Source organism: Tupaia chinensis, unplaced genomic scaffold (assembly GCF_000334495.1).
Source record: "Tupaia chinensis unplaced genomic scaffold, TupChi_1.0 Scaffold000473_1, whole genome shotgun sequence".
NCBI classification, from domain to species: domain Eukaryota; kingdom Metazoa; phylum Chordata; class Mammalia; order Scandentia; family Tupaiidae; genus Tupaia; species Tupaia belangeri.
Genome location: NW_006159982.1, coordinates 1,056,159 through 1,079,298, shown reverse-complemented (window position 1 = coordinate 1,079,298; position 23,140 = coordinate 1,056,159). Strand labels below are relative to the sequence as shown.

The following is a 23,140-nucleotide window of genomic DNA, read 5'->3' as shown; positions in this document are numbered from 1 at the left end:
TGTTTTAGAATCCTTTTCTCTACCTTTTGCCTAAAATATTAGTGTTGGATATTAAGTTGTAGTGGAGTGGGTGGGGAGGAAGGAGGAAAGTGACAGATGTCCACGCATTAAAGAGATGTACAGTCACTGAGCAGGAGGATCCAGAAATCACAGACTCTAAGACCTCTGAACCTCACCAGGCAGACAGTACTCTAGTTCTGTGAGGTTCTCTGGAAGAATGTGTTTGCATTTCATCACTGGATACAACTTATAATAGTGATAATGATCATGGCTAACATTTACATATAGGGAGCTGTGATATATCTTTTTATTTTATTATCATCATCATAATCTTACTGTGATATATCTTAAATGATTAGCTTTTTCTGTCCTTGCTATTTTTGGTCCTTGAAAGAGGAGTACTTTTATTTTTTTTTTCCTTAAAGAATGAAGTTGTATTATTAACAAATAGAGGTTTAGATATGGCCAGCTCCTAAACAATAAAAATAATTGTGTATGACTTTGAAAAAAAATTATTAAGTTTATCTATTTCTTCCATGAGTGAGTGAAACAGAGACAGAGAGGAGGAGGAAGAGAGAGAGGGAGAACAGCCCTGTAGGGTCCCCACACCAGCAGTAAGCCCTAGACCACGGGCACATGTATCTCGGCTTGAACTGAGAATCATGTCATCTGAATTGCTTCCCAGAGCATTGTGTGTTGCTGCATCACTGTCTGATCCCACATATAGCTTCTGATGTCCCTAAAGTGTTGCTAGCCTACAGCTGACCCCCTTCTCAATAACATATGTGTTGATTAATATATATTTTGTATGTTATGGGTATTATATACTATATGAACAATAAAGGTAAAAAGAAAATGTTATTAAGAAAATCATAAGAAAGTAAATATGCATTTACAGTATTTATTGAAAGTTATGCATATAAATAGACTTACATAGTTTAAACTTAGGTTTAAGGGTCATCCGTAAGTTGAATCTTTTATAGATACTTTGCCAAAGAAATACATGGATCCAAATCTCTCGGACCAGCTTTACCAGAGTATTGGGGGGGTTTTGTTTCTACTGCAGTGTCTCAAAGAAATTCAGGGAGCTGAAGTACCAGTAAGATTAGAGATTATAAACTGGTACCACAAGAGCTGATTCTAGTCTGCAGGTGGGTTTTGTTTCACTGGGATGATATCAGAAAGAAGTGAGATGAGATGGCTTCCTGAGAGGCACACGCGGTCCAGTTGGGCCCAGTTCTCCACTTCCCACGTGGGACAGTAGGCAACACTTATTCTTCAGTATGACCTGTCTGGCCCTGTAGACATTTCACTCGGGACAGATAGTACTTGTACTTCTGTATCATGCTTGGGTCAGTCCATACCTCCTCCTTGGCCCAGTTTGTTTTGTGCCATTCAGCGTCCAACTGTCTTAACACTTCAGCTGCCTACAGGAGAATGTCAGTGGTTGAGCTGGGTGTTGTAAGAGTATAACTTCCCTGAAGTCTGTGTTTGAAAACTTTCTTTCTATGGAAGAAGCACTCTAGGATACTTGATTTTTTTTTTTTTTTTTTTGGCCCTGATCTTTCTGTCGCAAAGACATGGCTCAGGGTTTTCAGATGTCCTCTCTGTGTTGCTTTCAAATCTGCCTCATCTATCTATAGTAAGGGTAACAGGTACCTTGTAGAAAAAAAGAAATCGCCCAAATCTTAAACATAGCTTATTTGAGGAAGAACATTTTGCCTTCTCTCAAGACAGATTAAGTTTAGTTTTTTTTGCCATAGGGTGCGTGTGCTTGCTAGAGAGGACAGATAGAGACAGAGAAATGGAAAGTGAGAAATCACCCCCACCCCCACCCCCAGGGAGTTGGCCTTGCTTCAGTCCCCTCTCCTCCATTCTCCTTTTGGGATCTGGATACATGTATGTGCACAAACACATGCCCAGTGTGATTTTCAAGCCACCAGGTCCAGGACACAAACTGTGGTCAGCCATTGGAGAATCCAGCCGTCTCAACCACCATGCCACCTGTTGGCCCCCCAGGATTACAGTTTTTGTATCTAAACATGAAATCCCACATATTACAAAGGCTAGTTGCTCTATTTTACAAATGAAGAAACAGAACCTGTAAGAGAATGGTATATTGCCCATAGTCACACAGCGGCTAGTGACAGAAACCTGGTTCTCATGTCTGTCCTGGAATGGTTGTGGGTGAACCAAGCATGCTGACAAGAGAGAGCCCCTGGGTAGGATTTATTTAAACTTTCAAAAGCCTGGGCCAACATTTCCCTCCCCGTCCTCCCAACAGCTACACTGTGGAGTTGGAAGCGATGGGTTTCTCAAAGAGAAGGAAGTAGTTTAGACAGAGGAAACAAAGGCTAGAGGGAAACAGGCACTTCTTTGAATGGAGTCGTCTAAATAGTGAGCATTATGTAGAGATTGGAACTAAGATGGGTTTTACTTAACATTTTTATCAGGGATCTCCAGCCCTGGGCACATAGTCCAAGTGCCAGCTTTTCAGATGACACTCAGTCCTTTAGAAAAGTAGAAATTGAGACATTGGCTATAAACAGTAGAAAGGTGTCAGTAAGTGTCAAGTTACCAGGTGTGACTATGAAATGATACTGCCTTCTGGTGTAGTTAGTAAAAGTAGAGGAGGAGTAACCACAGCCGACAAGTTGCAGCTTGAGTTTACAGCCGCCGCCCCACTCTCTTTCCAGGTCAGCATGTCAGTCTTGTGCTTGCAGCTGGGGCCAGTGAGTAGACGTTTCCCCTGTTGTTTTCTGCCAGCATAAATAAGCAAAGTAACCATCATTTAGAGCAAAGCCCCCAACATTTGCTGTACGTTTAACTAAAATGCAAACGAGACATGTAATACTTAAGTAGAAAATCATGGTGATGAAGCAGTGTTAGAAACAAATGGATTTGGAGACCAGCAGATGGCATGATTATCATGTCACTGGACTCCTATGTAGTTGACAGTTTGAGACCTGGACCCAGCGGCTTAAAACTCACACTGGTCATGCGTGCATGCATTCCCAAGATCCAGAGAGGAGAATGGAGGAGAAGGGATTGCGGCCATCCTTCCTGGGGGATAATTTCTTGCTTTCTGTCTCTGCCTCTCCAGTGAACACATGCACCCTAGAGCAAAAATCTCTCTTTAAAAATATATATAAAAAAAAAAGTGAACATTTCAAAGAAAGTAGAAGAGACATTTGTGATGATAACTGAAGTGAGAGACCCATAGGTCTAAAAAAAATCTTGAAAAGGTCCATTAGTTGGATCCCTGAAATATTAATAAATGACTAGCTGAGAAAAGAGGGATATGGAAAAGAAATTTGAATGAAAGTTATGGTTGTGGGGACTTCAAAAAGTTCAAGGAAAAGGGAATTAAAGTATGAGTTTATTTGGCTGCAAAAAATTTTGAAATCCATGCATTGTTTCTCCATAATACACATTTTCTATGAACTTTTTGAACATGGCCTATGTGCTGAGAATTCTGTCATATAAATAGCTGCTAGAATCATCCAAGAACTGCTTTGGTTTAATCTTAAAGGGAAATGACAGCTGGAAATGCAGCGTAGTGCAAAAAAAAACCCCCACAAAACTCTGCTGTCGTAGAAGGAGCACAGACTTAGAAGTCAGAAGACCTCGCTCTCAGGTATTTGTTTCCTGTCAGGCTCTATAAACACCCTCAAATCGAACATTTGCTGAATTTTGAGAGAAGCCTGGATTCCTCAGAGCTGTGCAGGTTTCTGTAGATTATGCATGATATAATGACTATATCCCCTAATAAGTTCAGAGGATATATTAAATGTATTCTTTCTTCTGCAAAAAATTTAGCCTTCTGTGCATCTTTAATGTAGCAACTGGGCCCAGCATGTGGCACGGTGGTTAAGGCACGAGACTTGCACTGGCCAATTGCAGTTCAAGTCCCAGACCCAGAAGCTTGAGAATCATGCCAGTGCATGTGCTTGGCCAAAATCCCAAGGGAAGACTGGAGGAGAAGGGATTGCAGCATGGGTATATCCCTTGGAGGGGGGGGGTGATTTTTCACTTTCCTTCTCACTGTCTCTCTCTGGTGAGCATACACACCCAAAATAAATAAATAAATAATAATAAATGAATAAATTTAGTAACTAACTGGTCTGGGACCAACCAGTGGAATAGTGGTTAAGTTACTAGATCCCACATGGCCAGCAGCATGGTTCAAGTCCTGGACCTAACAGCTTGAAAAACATGCCCAGCATGTATGAGTCCCTGCCCAAAATCCTGAAAGCAAAAATGGATGAGAAAGTATTACAGCATGACCATCCTCCATGGGAGTACTTTCTTTCTTTTACTCACTTTATCTGTCTCTCTCTCTCTCACTCTCTCTCTCATATATATATATAAAACTCTAGAACCACAAAACCTTCAACAAGACATTTCTCCACCATTCCACCATTCTCCAGTTGAAATTGCAGTTTTAATTTTAATTTGAAACATTAAGAATTTAGGACCGGACACATGACCAGCTAGTTCAGGGAGCCAGATCTCAGATGGCCATCATGGTTTAAATCTCAGCCCCAGCTACTTGAAAAACACACTGGGCACATATATGGGCATGCCCCCAATCCCAACCGGACGGAGAAATGGAGTAGAGATTGGAGCATGACCACACCCCCCTGAGGGGCGCTTTTTTCCTCCCCCTCCCCCTTCTCTGTCTCTGTCTGGTAAGTGCATTTGCCATCTGGCAATTTAAAAAATACATAAGAATTTTGTAAAACTGAAAATTCTTTGTATAGATTATAGTAATTCCCTTGCAATTTTCTAATGTTGGTTTCTACTACATTTAGGGAAGTGTAAGATGTAACAATAGGTAAATTGAGAAACAGTAAGATCATTTCAGCCAAATACCGCTCCCAAGTTGTGAAAACATGACCATTTCTTTTTATGATCAGCATCTTATAAAGAATATTATTCCTTAGGCTGACTTGTGGAATCCCTGATTCTAACCAGATCAGAAGCTTCAAATCAGAAGTACAGTATAACTCAGTAGAAAGTTTTAAAGGTAGTAGGGACTAGCAGGTGGCATGGTGGTTACAGCATGAGACTCCCACATGGCCGACTACAGTTAAAAGCCCAGGACCAGGCTTGAAAATCATGCTGGGCATGTGGTACATACATGCCCAAAATCCCAAAAGGAGACTGGAGAAGGGATTCTGGTGTGGCCATCCCTCTGAGGGATGATTTCTCACTTTCCCTCTCTGTCTTTCTGTGATGAGCACACATGCCCTATGGCAAAAAGCAAAACCAAAACAAAAACATTCTGGGGCCAGCGGGTGGCGCCGTAGTTAATGACTCCCACATGGCCAACTGTGGTTTGAGTCCTGGACCTGGCACTTTCCCTCTCATTCTCACTCTGTCCTTCTCTGGTCAAATTTAAATACATCCATATATACATACATTTTAAAGGTAGTCCCAACTTTAGATAGCAGTTACCTTAGTTTCTAAACAGACATCTGTGACCACCTGCTCACTGTGTATTGAGAGGTTTTGTGTGTGTTACATTTGCATGCTCACATGCTTAGCCATGATTTCATGATATGTTAACTCTTATTCCCAAAAACATTGTCCTGAGAACTAATACTCTGAAACTTAAAAAAAAAAATCCACTTTTCTTAAAAACTAAATATGTCTCGAAAATCTTTATCTTCTGCAAGTTGGAAAATATCAGATTAAGGATAATTGTGCTTTTTCCACTGGTTCATTGAATATTTGCAAAAGGGCATCATGAATTATACTCCAAAGTAGGCATTTTTCTTTTCTAATACTATTTATTAATTTAAGGCATTGTGTAATTATAACTAGAATATGATTAGAAATCCATTTAGAATGTAAATTGGTCCAACCACTGCGGAGAACAATATAGAGGTTCCTGAAAGACCTTCAAATAGAAGTATCATATGATCCAGCAATTCCACTCCTGGGTCTATCCGAAAGACAGGAGAACACTCAGTCAGAAAAGCACTTGCACAACTATATTTATTGCAGCCCTATTCATGATTACTAAGACATGAAACCAACCCAAATGTCCACAAACGGATGAATGGATTGAAAACGTATGGCACATATATACTCCATGGAATATTATTCACCATAAAACACAACAAGGCCCTGGAATTTGATAGAAAGTAGATGAATATGGAAGATTTGTTGCTGAGTGAAGCAAATCAGGCTATGAAAGAAAGACTTTGTACTGACTGCTCATACTCTGTGGTAGAAACTGAAAGACTGGAGGACATAAAAGCATTAAAAATTGTTATGGACACTAGAGACAAAGTAGAAGGAGAGTGTGGGAGGGGAAGAATACAGGAAAGGAAATTTGGGGGAGAAATGGAGAGGGAAGATATTTGTGGGACACAGATAAGGTTTATTATCTGTTGATGAGGATATGTATAGTATTCAACTGGACTGAGATGTATACCATGCTGAGTAAAGTCTCTACAATCTAAATGATGTATAACAATTGAGTGAATAAATAATAATAGTAAAATAAAAATCTTAAAAAGTAAAAAAAAAAATCCATTTAGAACTTTGAACATTTGTTGAAGAATGGCAGGTTGAATTATAGATATTCTTACCTGTTGCTCTGTGATACTTTTGACCTGAATGAACACAAATACACACACACACATACACACACACACACACACACACACACACACACACACAGCTAAACCATTTTGTCTGTCTTTATCCTTGCCCTTGTCTATAAAAGGGAGGTTGTCAAGAAGTTCATGGAAAATGTGTATTATGAAAAAACTATACAAAGATTTCAAGGTGTTTTTTTTTGCATCAAAATAGACTTGTACTTTAATTTGAATTCTCTATAAACATTTTGAAGTCTCCTCATGTAAGTCAATGATTAAAGAACATTAAAATAACTTAGGGAGACTGACTCAAGCTTGTGACCATGGAGAATGTAATATATGAGTAATGTTTGTGTAATATAGTGAAGGAGGCTCATTTGAACAGTGTATCGTTACCCTCTTAGAGTTTTCAAGAAACATCAATTTTTTTATAACAATAAGGGACATTACCAAGTCATCAAACTGAATCTCTTTCAAGAATGCAGCTTCAGCCATTAGATGATTATCAGAACTAGAGCAAAGAAAGCCCAAGTGTCTGCTGCTGTAGTGACCTTCATGCCACATCCTCCATATGCACATTCTAACCACTGCTACATTCCTCCTAACCTTCACTCAGTCCCAAAGACCCACTGTTTTCTGCCCAGAAGGTCCTTCTATCTTTTCTTTGCATCTTTTTTTTTGGAGAGGTTTTCGCTATAGGGCGCGTCCGCTCGCCAGACAGAGAGACAGAGAGACAGAAAGCGAGAAATCACCCCCCAGGGGGGATGGCCACGCTGCAATCCCTTCTCCTCCATTCTCCTCTCGGGATCTTGGGCACGCACGCACGCACACGTGCCCGGCGTGAGTTTTAAGCCACTGTGTCCGGGACGCGAACTGCGGTTGACTACGTGGGAGTCCAGCGACATAGCCATTACGCTAACTGCTGGTTCCTCTTTTCTTTGCATCTTGACACTTCAACAGGGGGATTCCAGTTTTTCATAATTTTCAAGTATCTTTAATGTCTTCTTCTCACAAATTCCTTTTTATCTTTTCAGCCATAGTTTATTATTTTTTTTCTATGTATTATATATTAACCACAAAATAGGCCAGCCACAGTGGCTCAGCAGTACCACTTTGCAATGCTAAGGCTGTATGGGAAGGTCCCAGGTTGACGTGGAGGCTGGAGGTGGATCGTGGTGTGAAGACCCTGTTAGGATGCCTCCCTCTCTCTCTCTGTCTTCCTCTCATGGAATAAATAAATTGACTTTAAAAAAAAAATAACTGCAGGGCCAGTCAACAGCATTGATGGTTGGGGCAGCTGGATCCTACATGGCTGACTTTGTGGTGTCAGTCCCAGACCTGGCAACTTGAGAGACGTGCTGGATGTATATATGTGGCCAAAATCCCAAGAGGAGAATAGACCAGAAGGGATTGCAATGTGGCTGCCCCCTCCCCCCAGGGGGTAATAACCTTTCCACCCCCACTCTCTAGAGAGTACATGTGCCCTATATCAAAAACAAAACAAAATAAAAATTAAAAGAAATACTCGTTTCACACCTTTATACTTTCTGATGACTATTTTCTCTCTCTCTTACCATTGGATGATTTTTTTGCTTTTTGCTCGCTTTTTATTTACTTTTTACTTTCATTATTTTTGTTTACTGTTCCTTGTGTCCTTGAAAAATTGTATCCATCATGGATCTTGCTCACATTGGCCTCTTTAAGATTAGGAAAAGACACCCTCACTCCATTTTGTCACTCCCAGATACCACTGCGCATGGAGAGCCTGCTCTTCAAAATCCTCTCCCTGCTTAGTTTTTGGCGATCTTCACCTTATCTCATCCTGGCCCCTGGTTTTTCATCTTCCAGTCTCCAATTTGCCAGAGCTCTGTCCTTCTAAATTTTTCCATCTTTTTATTAGGTCATTGGAAAAATCATGTTTTTTTTTTTTTTAATGCATCATAACTTTTCATACAGCCCAATATTTGGTCTACAGTGGAGCTTAATCATCCTCAGACTTCAGTAGTAATTTTTTACCCTAATTACCACATCTTATTCATGATTTCCTACTGACAGAAGACAGTGTTTTATTAATTCACCCACATATTGAATGTCTACGGTACGTATGCAGAGCACTGGAAGTATACGGTAGGTACGACCCTTTTTGTTAGGAGTGCACATTCACCCGAGTCCCCCTACTTGTTAATTGCTTCAGCTTTCTCAGGGTGGTGATGACAGCCACTATTTGTCAATCACTTCTACCCAGGACACTTTACATACTCTCTCTCGATCCTCGTAGGAACCAGAAAGGTAGACAGTGATGAACTGTTATTTTCCCGCAGTCTTCTCCTGACTTTAAATCCTTCTCTAAATACATTTTCTGTCTCTATTTCTCTCTTCTCTCTCTCTCTTCCTCCCTTCTTCTCTTCCTCCCTCCCTTCCTTCCTTTTTCTTTTTTTTTTTAAGAGGTTTTTTTTTTTTTTTTTTTTTTGCTGGAGAGACAGGAGAAACTACCCCCAATGGGGTGGCCATGGGAAATGGCCACACTACAGTCCCTTCTCTTTCATGCTCCTCTCGGGATTTTGGGCATGTACACACTCCCAGCATGAGTTTCAAGCCACCAGGTCTGGGACTTGTACTATGGTAGACCACATGGGAGTCCAGCGCCTTAACTACTATGCCACCTGCTGGCCCCAGTACCCCATTTTCTTAGAGACTTTAAGAGTCTTTCACTGTCACAGAATACGAATTTGTTACTAGGGCTCTTCTTCATTGTATTATTGTTTACACCAGGCCCTGACCATTCTTCTAAGCTCCACCTCTTCCTAGAAATTTCAACTCTCAGTCCATTGTCACTTGTAGGCCAGTAGTCATTTTTTAAAGGTAAACCTTTTGTTGAAGAATAACACACAAGTGCAAAACCCAAAAGTATGCATTTACTTTCTGAAGTGAGCATCCCATGTAACCAATCCCTAGATGAAGAACCGGAACATCGCCAACAGCTCAGAATTCTTAGTCCTCTCTCTCAGTGCCGATCTCCCCAAGGATAGCCACAGTCAAGAATTCGAACACCATAGGTAAGTTTTTGTACCAAAATAAATTTAAAAATATATCCGGTAGATACTGTTGCTCCAAATATCTACCCAGATATTTGGCCTAGCCGAATAAATTAACCATTGCAGGACGCCTGCATTGAATTGGAACTTTGAAGACGACAATGGATTTTGTTAAGTGAATCTAGACTGTTGGGTAGGAAGACACAGGAGGCCGGAGGCCATAAGCCTTTGTCTCCCCCGCATATCTAAAGAGAAGATGACAACTCCCCATTGGTAGCAAGGGCTCACTGGTGGATAAAGGTGGAAGGTGTAAAGGTATAACAGTCTTAGCATAAGAAATCATAGGAGAGGAAGATTGTAGTGCGAGTTGCTCAAGGACATCTAGAATGTGCTAGGAATCAAGTAAGGCAGAGCCAGGGAGACCTGGCTTTATCTATTGGCACTACTGCTTGTGTAGCTTTGCACAAACTGCCCACTCTCTGTGAGCCGGCTTCCACATCTGTACCTTGCCTTCCCTTCTACCAACACATACCAACACATACCTACTTGTTGACTTGTATGTGTATGAATCAGCGGGGTTTCGATCAGAATAGAGGAAGACTGGGAGGCAGTAGTTCTCTGTTGGTTTTGGTGCCTGTTACTTGTTCTGTGACCCTGGGGAGACCAGTTAGCTTTCTGTTATTTTTCTTAATTTGTTGAGTAATATCTCCTTTACCTCAGAATTTAAGTGTCTGTCTAAGATAAGTAATCATATCTTTTTATATCAGCTTTTAATTTCTTAGAAGAGGTGGAGTTTTTTGTTTTGTTTTTAAGGTTCAAGGTTTTCCTCTAAAATTAGGGCACAGGTTCCTGGTATAGAATCTCTTTCCATAGCTTGAAACTACGTTATGCATTTCTTGTTTAGACTTTAAATTTGTGAGATTATCAAGGGAAAAGTATTGTCTTCTGAATCTAGTGTTTCTAATATTTCCATGTGAAAGAAATCCCTTTTGCCTTTTCTTCTTACTGTAAAACCTCATTTTAAAAAAACTGTATCTACCTTTAGTACTTTCTAAAATATTTCATTGTTAATTACCACATATTTATCCGTAACATGGAATAACAACACATTTTTACATAATTATGGACAGCCCATTTCAGGCAAGGTACTCCCATTCACTTGATTTTTTTCATTAATTCCTGAATACATCTAGAAGGTATGCACTGAGGGCCTGTGGTGTGTAAGGAATTTTCTGGTTACTAGTAACACAGCAGTGAGTAAAATAAAGACCCTGCCTGCCTGAAGGTCACATTTTTAAAATATAGGACATTTATTACGCATCCTCTTGCCAATTTTAAAGAGTTCAGGTTGGAAACAATAAAAGCAAATAATACCCTATTTGAATGATTAAAACCAGGTACTGCATTGTATTACCCAACAAAGCATTGTGAGACAATGTTGTTAATTTCTAAAAGATAACTTTTATGTATTAATTATCACAGACTCCCTCTAGAGAAAAGTTGATAAACCTGTGTGTAAGGAGTGGCTAGCGATCTAGGCAAAAACTAGTGACCTTTAAAGGAGATGCAGTCTTAGTGCTGACACTGCAGAGCAAGCGAAAGCTCTAATAAAGACCATCTGCACTGCAGTATAGATCGAAGGAAGCTGTGTGCCAGCCAGACAAGGCCGGGGGAGGCTTGTTTAGAACCGCGAGAAGCAAGAAACGCCACAGCTGCAGTTGATCATAGAAAAGACCTGGCTTTGCTGTATGAAAGAATAAACCTGAGAGCAGCTCAGGGCTGCGGCGTTCTCCATCAGAGATGCCTGGACTGCCTTGTCCCTGCTTTTCTCTACTTGTATATCTGTGTCTTTTTCTTTTCTAAATCCATCACCACTTCTTCTTGGGGTTTGCCCCCGCCTCGCTGTGTTGGGCTGGGTGATGCATGTATCAACATATTTGCAGTCATTTGCTGTACAGTGCTGTTTTGGTCCATGGTGGACCACGTCCATGGCTGTGGACCTTTACGATTATTGCAGGCTCTATCATAAAGTGTACGTGTGTAGAAGGCTACCATCTAGGCTCCTGTATGTGCACTCCGTGATATTCGCACAACAGAATTACCCCATGGCTAATTTCTCAGAATGTATCCCTGTCACTGGACCTGTGACTGTCTAGCTGATAAGCTATAGAGGAGGCCACTGTGATAAGTTTGTTCTTATTTACGTAACTTTCGAGCAGATTCTCCTTTCAACTTAAATCTAAACTTAAATCAGCCGTCCGTAGGCACATCGTTTCTTTATGTAAGAACTGATGGAAGTTATGTGCAATGATCTAACGTGGAAAAGTGGACAAATGCTTAGACTTTAGTTCTGTGCAGAAAGCATACAGGACTTTGCTGGCCAGTGTAAGGTTGGTAGTGGCTCTAGATGAGTTTTCATAAAAATAATGAGATTTAAATTTGGGCAGATTAATAGGGACTAGTAACTAATAATTACACAAACATATTTTTCTTCCCTAATTTTTTTCCTATTCACATTTATTCACTTTTTTCCATAAGTGTGAGAGTGACAACACCCCCAACAAGGTCTTGATGCCACAATGCACCCCGGGCCTCATCTAGCCCCTGAGTCATGGGATGCATTGCCACACCCACCATCCACTACACCACTTTCTTCCTTGACCTTGTAATATGTGTCTTTTGATCAAGCTACACCAAAGACCATTTTAGTGTTATTTATTTTAATTCAATTTTTTTTTTTTTTTGCTATACAGTGTGTGCACTCGTCAAGAAAGACAGAGGGCAAGTAAGGGGGGCATGGCCATGCCACAATCCCATGTCCTCTATTCTCCTCTTGGGATTTTCGGGGCACACGCACACGTACCTGACTTGATTTTCAAGCCATTGGCTCCAGGACTGGAACTGTGGTTAGCTATGTGAGAGTCCAGCACCTTAACCATCTCTCTCTTGATGATGTTTTGAAAACAAAAAAAAACAAAAAACCAGGGTCTGACTGTGTTGGCCTTCAGAGTAGTTGGGACTACAGGTTCATGCCACTATACTCAGCTTTTTGGGTGGGCTTGGAATCAATGCTGGACAATGTGGCCTCCACTTGTTAAGTAGCAATGTCAGCACATTACCATAACTGGGCCTGTTGTTTTTAAAGTATGGCAGTTTTTAAGTGGGGATCAAGTGACAAGTGCTCTTGATTTGGGTTTCACAGAGACTTTGCCAGACCCTGGGTGAGAGCAGCATTTCACTTCTCATTGCCCTCTGCTCACTCTATACTTGTCACATTGGTCTCCCTTCCATCCTTGGTGTAAACTCGAAGTGCAGACCATAGAGAACAAGTAAAAGTGCATATGAATTTTATACTGTAACATTATTTCTTTTACACTAATGGGAAGCAGAGGATTTAGAGGACAGGGAAGAAAAATGGGAAGAATGATGAGAAGAAAGAACCAATTATTATATCAAAGATAATTTCCCCCTTTAATGATTAGATCAAATGTTTGATTGAAGTGGTTTGATGACTATTTTGAACTTGTAGGTTTTAATGAAAGATAATGTGTTTATCATTTTTAACCAATAATTAAATCAACTTTCCCCAAATCTATTTTGTTAAAGAACAGTCTGTTAATTTTTAAAAAAGGAAAAGTCTTTTTCTGAAAGTTTTCTTTTTTAGTTGCTTAGGCCCAAACTCTTGCAGTCATCTTTGAATTCTCTCTCTCTCTTTTTTTTTTTTTTTTGGGGAGGTTTTTGCTATTGGGCCAGAAAGAGAGAAGCAGAGAGACAGAGAGAAATCACCACCCAGGGAGGATGGCCACGACACAATTCCTTCTCCTGCATTCTTCTCTCGGAATCTTGGGCATGCATGCACACATGCCCCATGTGAGTTTAAGCCACTGGGTCCGGGACTCAAACCACAGTCAGCTACATGGGAGTCCAGCAACATAGCCATTACACCAACTGCTGGTCCCTTAATTTTTAAAACTCTATTTATTTCTTCCATGAGAGAGAGACAGAAAGACACACACACACACACACACACACACACAGCCAACAGGGTCCTCAGAGGAGTTTGAAAGGAAGAATTACAGAGAGAGATTTTCATGGTTGAAACATCAAGCACCATTTTGGCAAAAATTACTGCACAGGAAGATACCACATTCTTGGACAGTGAGATGTTTGCTGGTTTGATATTTTATCTTTGGCAGTTGTTGCCACATTTGATACCATCAGCTGCTTTTGAAGATGCTGCAAAAGAAAATTATTCATTTGCAGCATTAGCAATTTGGTAAATGGCCATTGGATTCATTTTGTAATGTGTTTATAAGCTTTTGCAATTGTTTTTTCTTTTTCTATTTTTTTCTTCAAAGCTTTCCTTAAGATTTATGCTTCAGACTTATTGAAACTACAGACTATGCCAGTTTACCACATAGGCATAATGCTCTAACAGAAGAGCACTTGACTATAAAATCTCAAGGCCTGGCAGGTCAGCAGGCTCCTGGAACCTCCATGTTTTCCAGGGTAAATGGGAATCACGGTGGCTGTCTTGAGGGGTTGGTAGAAATATGAAATCATAGAAGAGATCACCCATGAAAACACTTGCAAAACAACTCCAAAAGTATAAAGCACGGTCATTGTTAATTATGTGCTTTTCTTTTTTTTAGAAGTAGAAATAATTTTTTTAAAGTTATTCATGAGTGAGAGAACATGAATTCACATGTGGGTGGGTTACAGAGAGGAGGAGAGAAGCATCCTTTATAAGGTCTCACCATACCACAATGCCCCTCCTCCAACTCTCCTGCTTCTCATGATTTTGCATGTCACATCAGGTACATTTTCAGGTAAGCTGGGGTTCAAAACCCATGGTTGCCTATGTGATTTCCAGCACTGCAGTTCAGCACTGGAATGTGATTGGTCCCTGCTTCACAGAGGTTGGACCTCTTAATTACTGTTTCACTGCTCTGATTTCTTATTTTTTCCATGAAGTACATTTATTTATGTCTCCCATTGATAGAAGAGACAGAGATAGAGACAGAGAGGCAGCACCCCCAACTGTGTACTAATGCTGCAAGCCAGCCCCAGATTATGGGCAGGCACTTGCCTGACATACTCAGAGAGGTCTCAAGGTGCAAACCCCAAAGCATCCCATATGTGTCAGCCTCTCATGGCATCACTTTCTACTGTGGCGCCATTGTCTAGCCTTTGATTTCTTAATATCTAGAAAAATTGATTAAAATTCTAATGGTGCCAAGTTTAAGACTTCCAAAGCTTTTGCTAGGTATGTAGTGTGTTTTTACAATTTCTTTCAGCATATTCGAGGAACAACATAAGGTTCTTTCATCCAGTTTGTAATTGACTGTCTTTTAAATAGGGCCACATCAGCTATGCCTGTATTGATATCCTTCTCTAATGTAAATGTACAGTAGAGACCTGCTCTGTGCCACACGTAGTGGGGAAGTACAAAGATGACCAAAGCAAGCTTATAAAATAGCTAAGAAGGCAAAATGGATGCATATAATATAAAACAAATTGCCTGATCAATACCTTGTTAGTGTTACAAAATGCACGGAGAATACTGAGGGTGGAATAAGTCATTCCAACTCAATGGCTGGGAACGTCTTTGCACTGTATTATGTAATACTTGGAATTTAGATGATTTAGGTTTTTGTTTTGCTGCAGAGTCCAGTATTGTTTTATGCTATCTAGCTGCTTGGCTAACTTCCACAAAGGCATCCTTCTCCCTTCTGGGCTTCCCTGCCTCGGTGTGATCATAATGCTTTTTATGCATCTACCAAGCTTAGAATCATCCTACTGAATTTGAATTACAGAACAAAAGAAAGATAGTCCCTGCCTTTGAGGTACTTGTGGGCTAGTAGGGTGCAAAAGAAAGACGGGAAGGGCTTGTTATCATTAGAAATATATAAATCTGCGATATTAAACGTGGATCGTATTGGCCAGATAATGTTTCACACCAGGTTGATACCTAGGAAATTAAGGTCATCCCACAGGATCTCAGAAGTGTCTCCTCTATTTCAGACTTCCGAGCAAAACTATTAGCTGTTCTGCTATTCCAATGAATATCTTGTCCAGGTATTGTAAGTGTGTTTTTTAACCTGTCAGTGTTTTAAAATATACTTTTAATATAGAACACCCTTGTGGTATTCAGATATTTTTGCCATAAATACAAGAAAACATGGGTCAGATCACTCCCGAACATGGAGTAAGGGGCCCCTGCATTGTTCAAGTACTGAAGCCTGAAGCCCAATGGCTGGAAATATTGGGAACTTAGCTTGGTAAATAAGTGAAAGTTTCATCCAAGTGTAAAATAGGCTTGGCTAGCTCTTGGTTAGGGACAAAACTGGGTGAGGTGATGGTTACAGAGATACCGAGCTGAAGATGTTCACGGAGTACGGGAGTGTCGAGCTCCAAAGATAAGATCCACTGAAGACAGCTAAGGGCAGGACAGATTCACCCCCATAACTGAACAGAAAAAGGCACAATTAGTGGCAGATCATTCCCTCCCAACACTTCACTTAGACTGAAGGTCCCACCATTGGCAAACCTGGCTTGTCTCCTGCCTTGGCCAATGTGGAACTTTAAGCTGTGCCTTAAGCCTTGAAGGTATGCACGTAGTAGGCCAGCACATTGGAGTTGCCTGTGCTTAAGAACGCAGAAGCCTGGGACTCTGGTCTTCTCATTCGCCTCCATCCACACTGAGCTTTGTGGTCACCAGAATGTGCCTAGCTGGAACATGACTGGTGACTTGAAATGGGCTAAAAATGTCTTTTTTTGTTTCCTACTTTTATCATAGTTTCTGGGGACACATAATTAATTAACTACTTCCATTGCCTTATTCATTCATCAAACATTTATTAAGCCCATAGTCAGTGTTTCCTACTCATTTCTGGGGCATTACTTCATCACCATGGAATGGTCTTCTTTAGCAGTGGCTCTCCTATGAAAAAGGCAGGGGCTACCTTTTTAATTTATTATTTTTTTTAATTTCCAGAGGTTGCATTTGTTTGCCAGAGAGAGAGGGGAGACAGAGACACAGAGAGAGAAAGGGAGAGGAAGAGGGAGAAAGTGCTATCCACGGCCATGGCACGATCTCCTCCTCCATAGCTCCATCCTGTTGGGATTTCGGGCATACACACAAATCCACCTTGTGTGTTTTTTAAGCCACCCAAGTTGGGATTTGAAGCACAGTTCACTGTATGGGATCTGGCTCTCTTAACCATTAAGCCACAGTGCTGGTCCAGAGCTACCTCTAAGTTGTAACTCTGAGGAAGAACTCATGCCCAACCGCAGAGACAATCTTTTTGTCTCAGATTTGTTGATTTTTATGTATTTCCTCCTTCAGGCCAGGCACATTGCTAACTACCATACTGTCTGCTAGCTCGCCACATTTTTAAGACTATTATGCAGACGTCTTAGCCACGAACCTGGCTTTTTACCAGGAACACAGATCTTTGGGCAGTTGACTCACTCAGCTTCCAGATGTAACTTAAGCTCCCTTTTCCCACAGTAGAATTGTAGGTAATATTTTGAACACATGATTTTCAGGGCAAGCAGGTGTGTATTTTGAGCTGATGAGTCAAGACATATTTATTGCTAGTGTAAGAGGGATAAGGCTCCGTATTTTACAGCTGCAGTTTAGAGGAGTGGTTTGGCTGTCTTATCAGCATGGAGCCCTGTTGCTTCTTGATTCATGCTGCTTTGCCCACCATAAAGTCGTATTTAATGCTGTTGGTTCCTGACTGAATTCAGCCCTGAGTTCCTCCTTTGCTGCTTATTGCTCCGAGAGCAGTGGAAGTTACTTACTAGTAAACAAATGGTCTACGCTGAAGGAGTGTCTGCATAAAGACAGACTTTTTAGTTTTTGCTATAGGCCTTGTGTACTCAAGGGAGAGATAGTGAGAAACCACCCCCCACACACAACCCCGGAGATGACCATGCCACAATCCCATCTCCTTCATTCTCTTCTTAGGATTTGGGCACACATGTACATGCAGCCAGCATGATTTTCAGTCCACTGAATCCAAGACTTGAATCACGAGTCAGCCATGTGGGATCCAGTACCTTAACCACCATGCCACTTGCTGGCCACATAAAACAGATGTTTCTTAAGCCTTCTTCCTGATAAGTGATGAGCTTTGTCTCTGAAAATTTAGGTATTTCTTTCATATTATAGAAATAACATCTAATAACTTTGCTGAGAAGATCAATTTCCCTCCTTCTGTTTTTCTCTCTCTCTCCCCCTCTCTCCTATTGTTTCTCTGTGTGTATTTTATCTACTTTGAAAACGTTTATTGAGTAGCTACTTAGTGCTGGGTGCTGATGTTGAATGGTTTGTGAGAAGGTCACAGTGGAGTGGAGGGAGGTGCTGGTGACAGTGCAAGAGAGCCTGGAGGAAGCACTAGGGACTGTGACAGCGGACCACTGATTTGTTGAGAGGGGTTGGGAAGCTTCAGGAGAGTAGATAAGTTTCGACAGAGCCTCAAGGGTCAGGGAAGTGACTGTGCAAATGCAGGCAGCCAGGCAAGGGCATTTAGACAGAGGAAGTGGCAAAGAGGCAGGAAAGAACATGGCAGCCATTGGAGGGCACAGTGAGACTATTACAGCTCGAGCGTAGGGTGTGTGGTAAGACACAAGGCTAGAAAGAGGATTGGAAGAGCCTGGCGTGTTGTATCTGGAGCTGGGACTTTTTCCTGATTGGAATCATTGAGTGTTTTGTTCTGGTTTTTGAAATAAAATTTGCATGATGTAAAATTCAACATTTCAGACATTTTAGAGTATACAGCTAAGTGGTTTTTAGTATATTTATAAAGTTGTACAACTAGCACCACTATCTAATTGCTGCTTTGCCCACCATAAAGTCGTATTTAATGCTGTTGGTTCCTGACTGAATTCAGCCCTGAGTTCCTCCTTTGCTGCTTATTGCTCCGAGAGCAGTGGAAGTTACTTACTAGTAAACAAATGGTCTACGCTGAAGGAGTGTCTGCATAAAGACAGACTTTTTAGTTTTTGCTATAGGCCTTGTGTACTCAAGGGAGAGATAGTGAGAAACCACCCCCCACACACAACCCCGGAGATGACCATGCCACAATCCCATCTCCTTCATTCTCTTCTTAGGATTTGGGCACACATGTACATGCAGCCAGCATGATTTTCAGTCCACTGAATCCAAGACTTGAATCACGAGTCAGCCATGTGGGATCCAGTACCTTAACCACCATGCCACTTGCTGGCCACATAAAACAGATGTTTCTTAAGCCTTCTTCCTGATAAGTGATGAGCTTTGTCTCTGAAAATTTAGGTATTTCTTTCATATTATAGAAATAACATCTAATAACTTTGCTGAGAAGATCAATTTCCCTCCTTCTGTTTTTCTCTCTCTCTCCCCCTCTCTCCTATTGTTTCTCTGTGTGTATTTTATCTACTTTGAAAACGTTTATTGAGTAGCTACTTAGTGCTGGGTGCTGATGTTGAATGGTTTGTGAGAAGGTCACAGTGGAGTGGAGGGAGGTGCTGGTGACAGTGCAAGAGAGCCTGGAGGAAGCACTAGGGACTGTGACAGCGGACCACTGATTTGTTGAGAGGGGTTGGGAAGCTTCAGGAGAGTAGATAAGTTTCGACAGAGCCTCAAGGGTCAGGGAAGTGACTGTGCAAATGCAGGCAGCCAGGCAAGGGCATTTAGACAGAGGAAGTGGCAAAGAGGCAGGAAAGAACATGGCAGCCATTGGAGGGCACAGTGAGACTATTACAGCTCGAGCGTAGGGTGTGTGGTAAGACACAAGGCTAGAAAGAGGATTGGAAGAGCCTGGCGTGTTGTATCTGGAGCTGGGACTTTTTCCTGATTGGAATCATTGAGTGTTTTGTTCTGGTTTTTGAAATAAAATTTGCATGATGTAAAATTCAACATTTCAGACATTTTAGAGTATACAGCTAAGTGGTTTTTAGTATATTTATAAAGTTGTACAACTAGCACCACTATCTAATTTGAGAACATTAGCAGTCACTCCCCCACTCCCCCTCACCAAAGCCTCTGGCAACCACTAATCTAATTTTCTGTCTCTATGGATTGGCCTATTCTGGACATTTCATGTAAGTGTCAGGAGTCATACAAGATATAGTCTTTTGTGTTTGGTTTAGCATACTGTTTCAGAGTTCATTCAGGTTGTAGCTTGTGTTGATACTTCATTCTTTTTTCTAGTAAGTTTATTTTTTTCTTCCATGAGAGCCGAGAAAGAGAGACCTCTCCCCCCCAACTTCATGCCCCAGCTCATGCACACACATGTCCATCATGTTTAGGGACATTTCCAGTTAGGAACCTGAAGCCTTTCCACATAGATCATCCTCACAGAACAGTGTGTTACAGCTGCACTGATTGAATGGTGATTCAGCCCCCAATTCTTCTTCTTTTTTTTTTTTTGTGGCTAAATAATATTCCAGTGTGTGTATAGACCACATCTTGTTAATTCATTTCTCCATTGATGGACATTGGGTTATTTCCTCTTTTGAATTATTGTGGATAATATTGCTATTCATGTACAAGTTTTTGCGTGCATATATGTTCTCAGTTCTCTTGGGTGTATACTTAGCGACGTACTGGCTGAGTCACGTGGTCATTCCATGTCTAACTTTTTGAAGAACTGTAAAACTGTTTACCAAGTGTCTGGAGATTTTTAAGACAGATCAAAACAGGTTCAGATTTTATTTTCACATCAAACACCAGCACAATATTTTCTTTTGTGGCTGAGCATTTCTACTTCTGTTGTCATGTATTCCTGATCCAGGGCATCAAAGCCCGTAACAGCGAGTCCTATCCCGTCTTCTTCCGTCTATGGATATAGTTGCTGTAAAGTACCCAATAGCATAGGATGGGACAGAAAGAAGGCATGTCAGGGGACTCTCTCCCTTGATGTATGATAGAAAATGAGTTTTTTCTTTTTAAAAATAGAACCTCTGACTAAATTATAGACTATTATTAGGGAATTTATTATACTTATAAACTGTACTTGGACTCCCTATAATTTGTTATAATTAATGCAAGAGTTCAAGAGCAGAAGGCAAGGATCAGGTTGTGGCACGCCTTTGTTTTGTAACACCTTGCTATCACTGCCCTTTTTTTCACTAGTAGTTAAGGCTTGCATGTGTTTGTGTGCATTTAAACAAACATTATCCTTTTTAGGAAAGAATTGCAATGCTTTGACTCACTGAAACTCAAGGAGTCTCAGAAGTTAGATGTTTTTGACAAAATAGGGTGTTTATTGATCAGTCAATGCTGAAAACTTTTGGACTTGAACTTTTGCTAAGAAAATCTTGTTTACATGATTTTCAGTATATGCATGCATTTTCATTTTTTTTCATGCATTATGTTTATTAGCTTATGGTGTGAAAAGGCGAGAAGAAAAACTTGCCCTTTTAAGGTGATCTTTGTCAGACTTATGTTTAAGCCTTTTTTTTTTTTTTCATTATTATTTTGCAGTTGCCTAAGTGTTAGCTTTGTGGTCTGTTAGTGTAAAGTATTAAGTGACCGTCAAGTTGAAAATTTATTAAATATAACATTTAGATAGTGTATAGGTCAGGTATCACACACATTATTATACTTAAATGTAAATAAACTTCATAAACTGAAATTCTCAAGAGTTTTGAGGATAGGTACAGAGAGGGAGAGGCATTTGGCTTTATCTGGTTGCATGCCTGTGTCCACACTGTTTATCTGGTCCTGGCAGTTGGAGAACAGTGTGGACCACACTCTCCATTATCTGGGTTTACGGCTGTGAACAACCTTTGGAATGGCTGGAATGTGCTCTTTCTCTTTTGTGGGTATCTCTGTCAATTTAAGATTTAAAAATAATCTTTTTTCTTGCGCACCCCAGAACTCTAGGACAGCTTGTCCTCAGTTCCTTATTTTCTCTTTTTATAGGAGAGAAAGGTTTACGTTTGTTTCTTTTGTGCAAAATGTAACATCAATCCCAAAGCAATGCTGTCTGTTCCATTAGTACAGACTGCACCAGCCCAAGAGAACTGGGTTCCAGGACATTCCAGCAAGATTCCTCTGATATGTGGTTGTAAAGGGCGTGTTCTAGCAAGGAAAGGGCATTTCAAGTCTTACCCTTCTCTTATCTCTAATAATGACAAAACAATCTTTCTGGTTCTCCCACCCCTGTAGTTTTATTGAAAGACTTCAAAGACTGAGAAGTGTAAGGATGGCCAGTCTCTCCATATTACCACATCCCTTCTGGCCTTGCAGATGGGAGAGAGAGAGGATGGTTTGACTAAACTAAGAAAAGCAGGGCACACAGGAGCCATGAAGTGATGGTAATAATAGTGTAGGTTGGTAGTTATAGCTTACAGAGTGCCTTCACTAACCTATTTTTTTAAGATTGATTTTTGCTATAGGGCATGTACACTCACCAGAGAAAGACAGGCAGAGAGAAATCAACCCGAGGAAGATGATTTCTCCTCCACAATCTCTTCTCCTCCATTCTCCTCTTGGGATTTTGGACATACATGCACACACGCCCGGTGTGGGTTTTAAGCTGCTGGGTTTAGGCCACAGTCAACTCGAGCCACAGTCAACTACATGAGAGTCCAGCAACATAATCAGTATGCCAACTGCTGGTTTCCTAACCTATTTTTAACTGTGAAAAAGCTTTTTCTTTCTTTCTGTCCCAGTCCTCTTTGGGCAGTGGGGGCAGAAACAGTAACATATGGGTGATATGTGTTGTTCATACCACCTCATCAGGTGTTACTAGTGTAGCAACAGAATTAAGTCTGGATCACTTTTTTATGATACATAATATAGAAACTGCTCAATGCAAGAGTCAGTAAAGAGATGGGGGGACAGTGATGATGAACTGCACTTTACTTTTTAAAGAGAAACCTGCATTTAGAAATACATATGTTGGGACCAGCAGATGGCATAGCGGTTACATTGCTGGACTCCCACATAGCTGATCATAGTTTGAATCCCAGACTTGGGGGCTTGATACTCACACCTGGTGTGTGTGTGCGCATGTGCATGTGTGCCCAAAATCCTGAGATGAAAACGTAGGTGAAAGGATTGCAGCGTGGCCATCCCCTGCGGGAAGGGGGCGGTGATTTCTGGTGATTTCTCACTTTCTGTCTCTCTGTCAAGTGCACATGCCCTATAGGAAAAATTTCTAAAAAAACACATACATACATTTAAGGGCCCAATTTAAGGCTAAGCATAGCCCCTTCCAGATAGGAGCCTACAATCAAAGTTTGAATTATAGATTTTATTTTTCTTTATGTATGTATTTTTTTTTTAGGTTTTTGCCATAGGGTGTGTGCACTTGCTGGAGGGAGACAGAGGAAAAGTGAGAAGTTACTCCCCAGGAGATGGCCATGCTGCAATCCCTTCTCCATTCTCTTCTTGGGATTTTGAGCATACATGCACATGTACCAGCATGAGATTCAAGCTTGGGACTTGAACCATAATTGGCCATGTCAGAATCCAGTGCCTTAACTACCATTTTT

The 23,140-nt window shown here is 40.9% G+C and overlaps 1 protein-coding gene across 2 annotated transcripts in view; it reads left to right on the top strand.

Moving 5' to 3' along the window:
- The window catches only part of PTPN14 (protein tyrosine phosphatase non-receptor type 14), a 206,881-nt gene that overhangs the window by 111,302 nt on the left and 72,439 nt on the right, over positions 1–23,140 (top strand). The gene's annotated exons all lie outside the window — the stretch shown is intronic.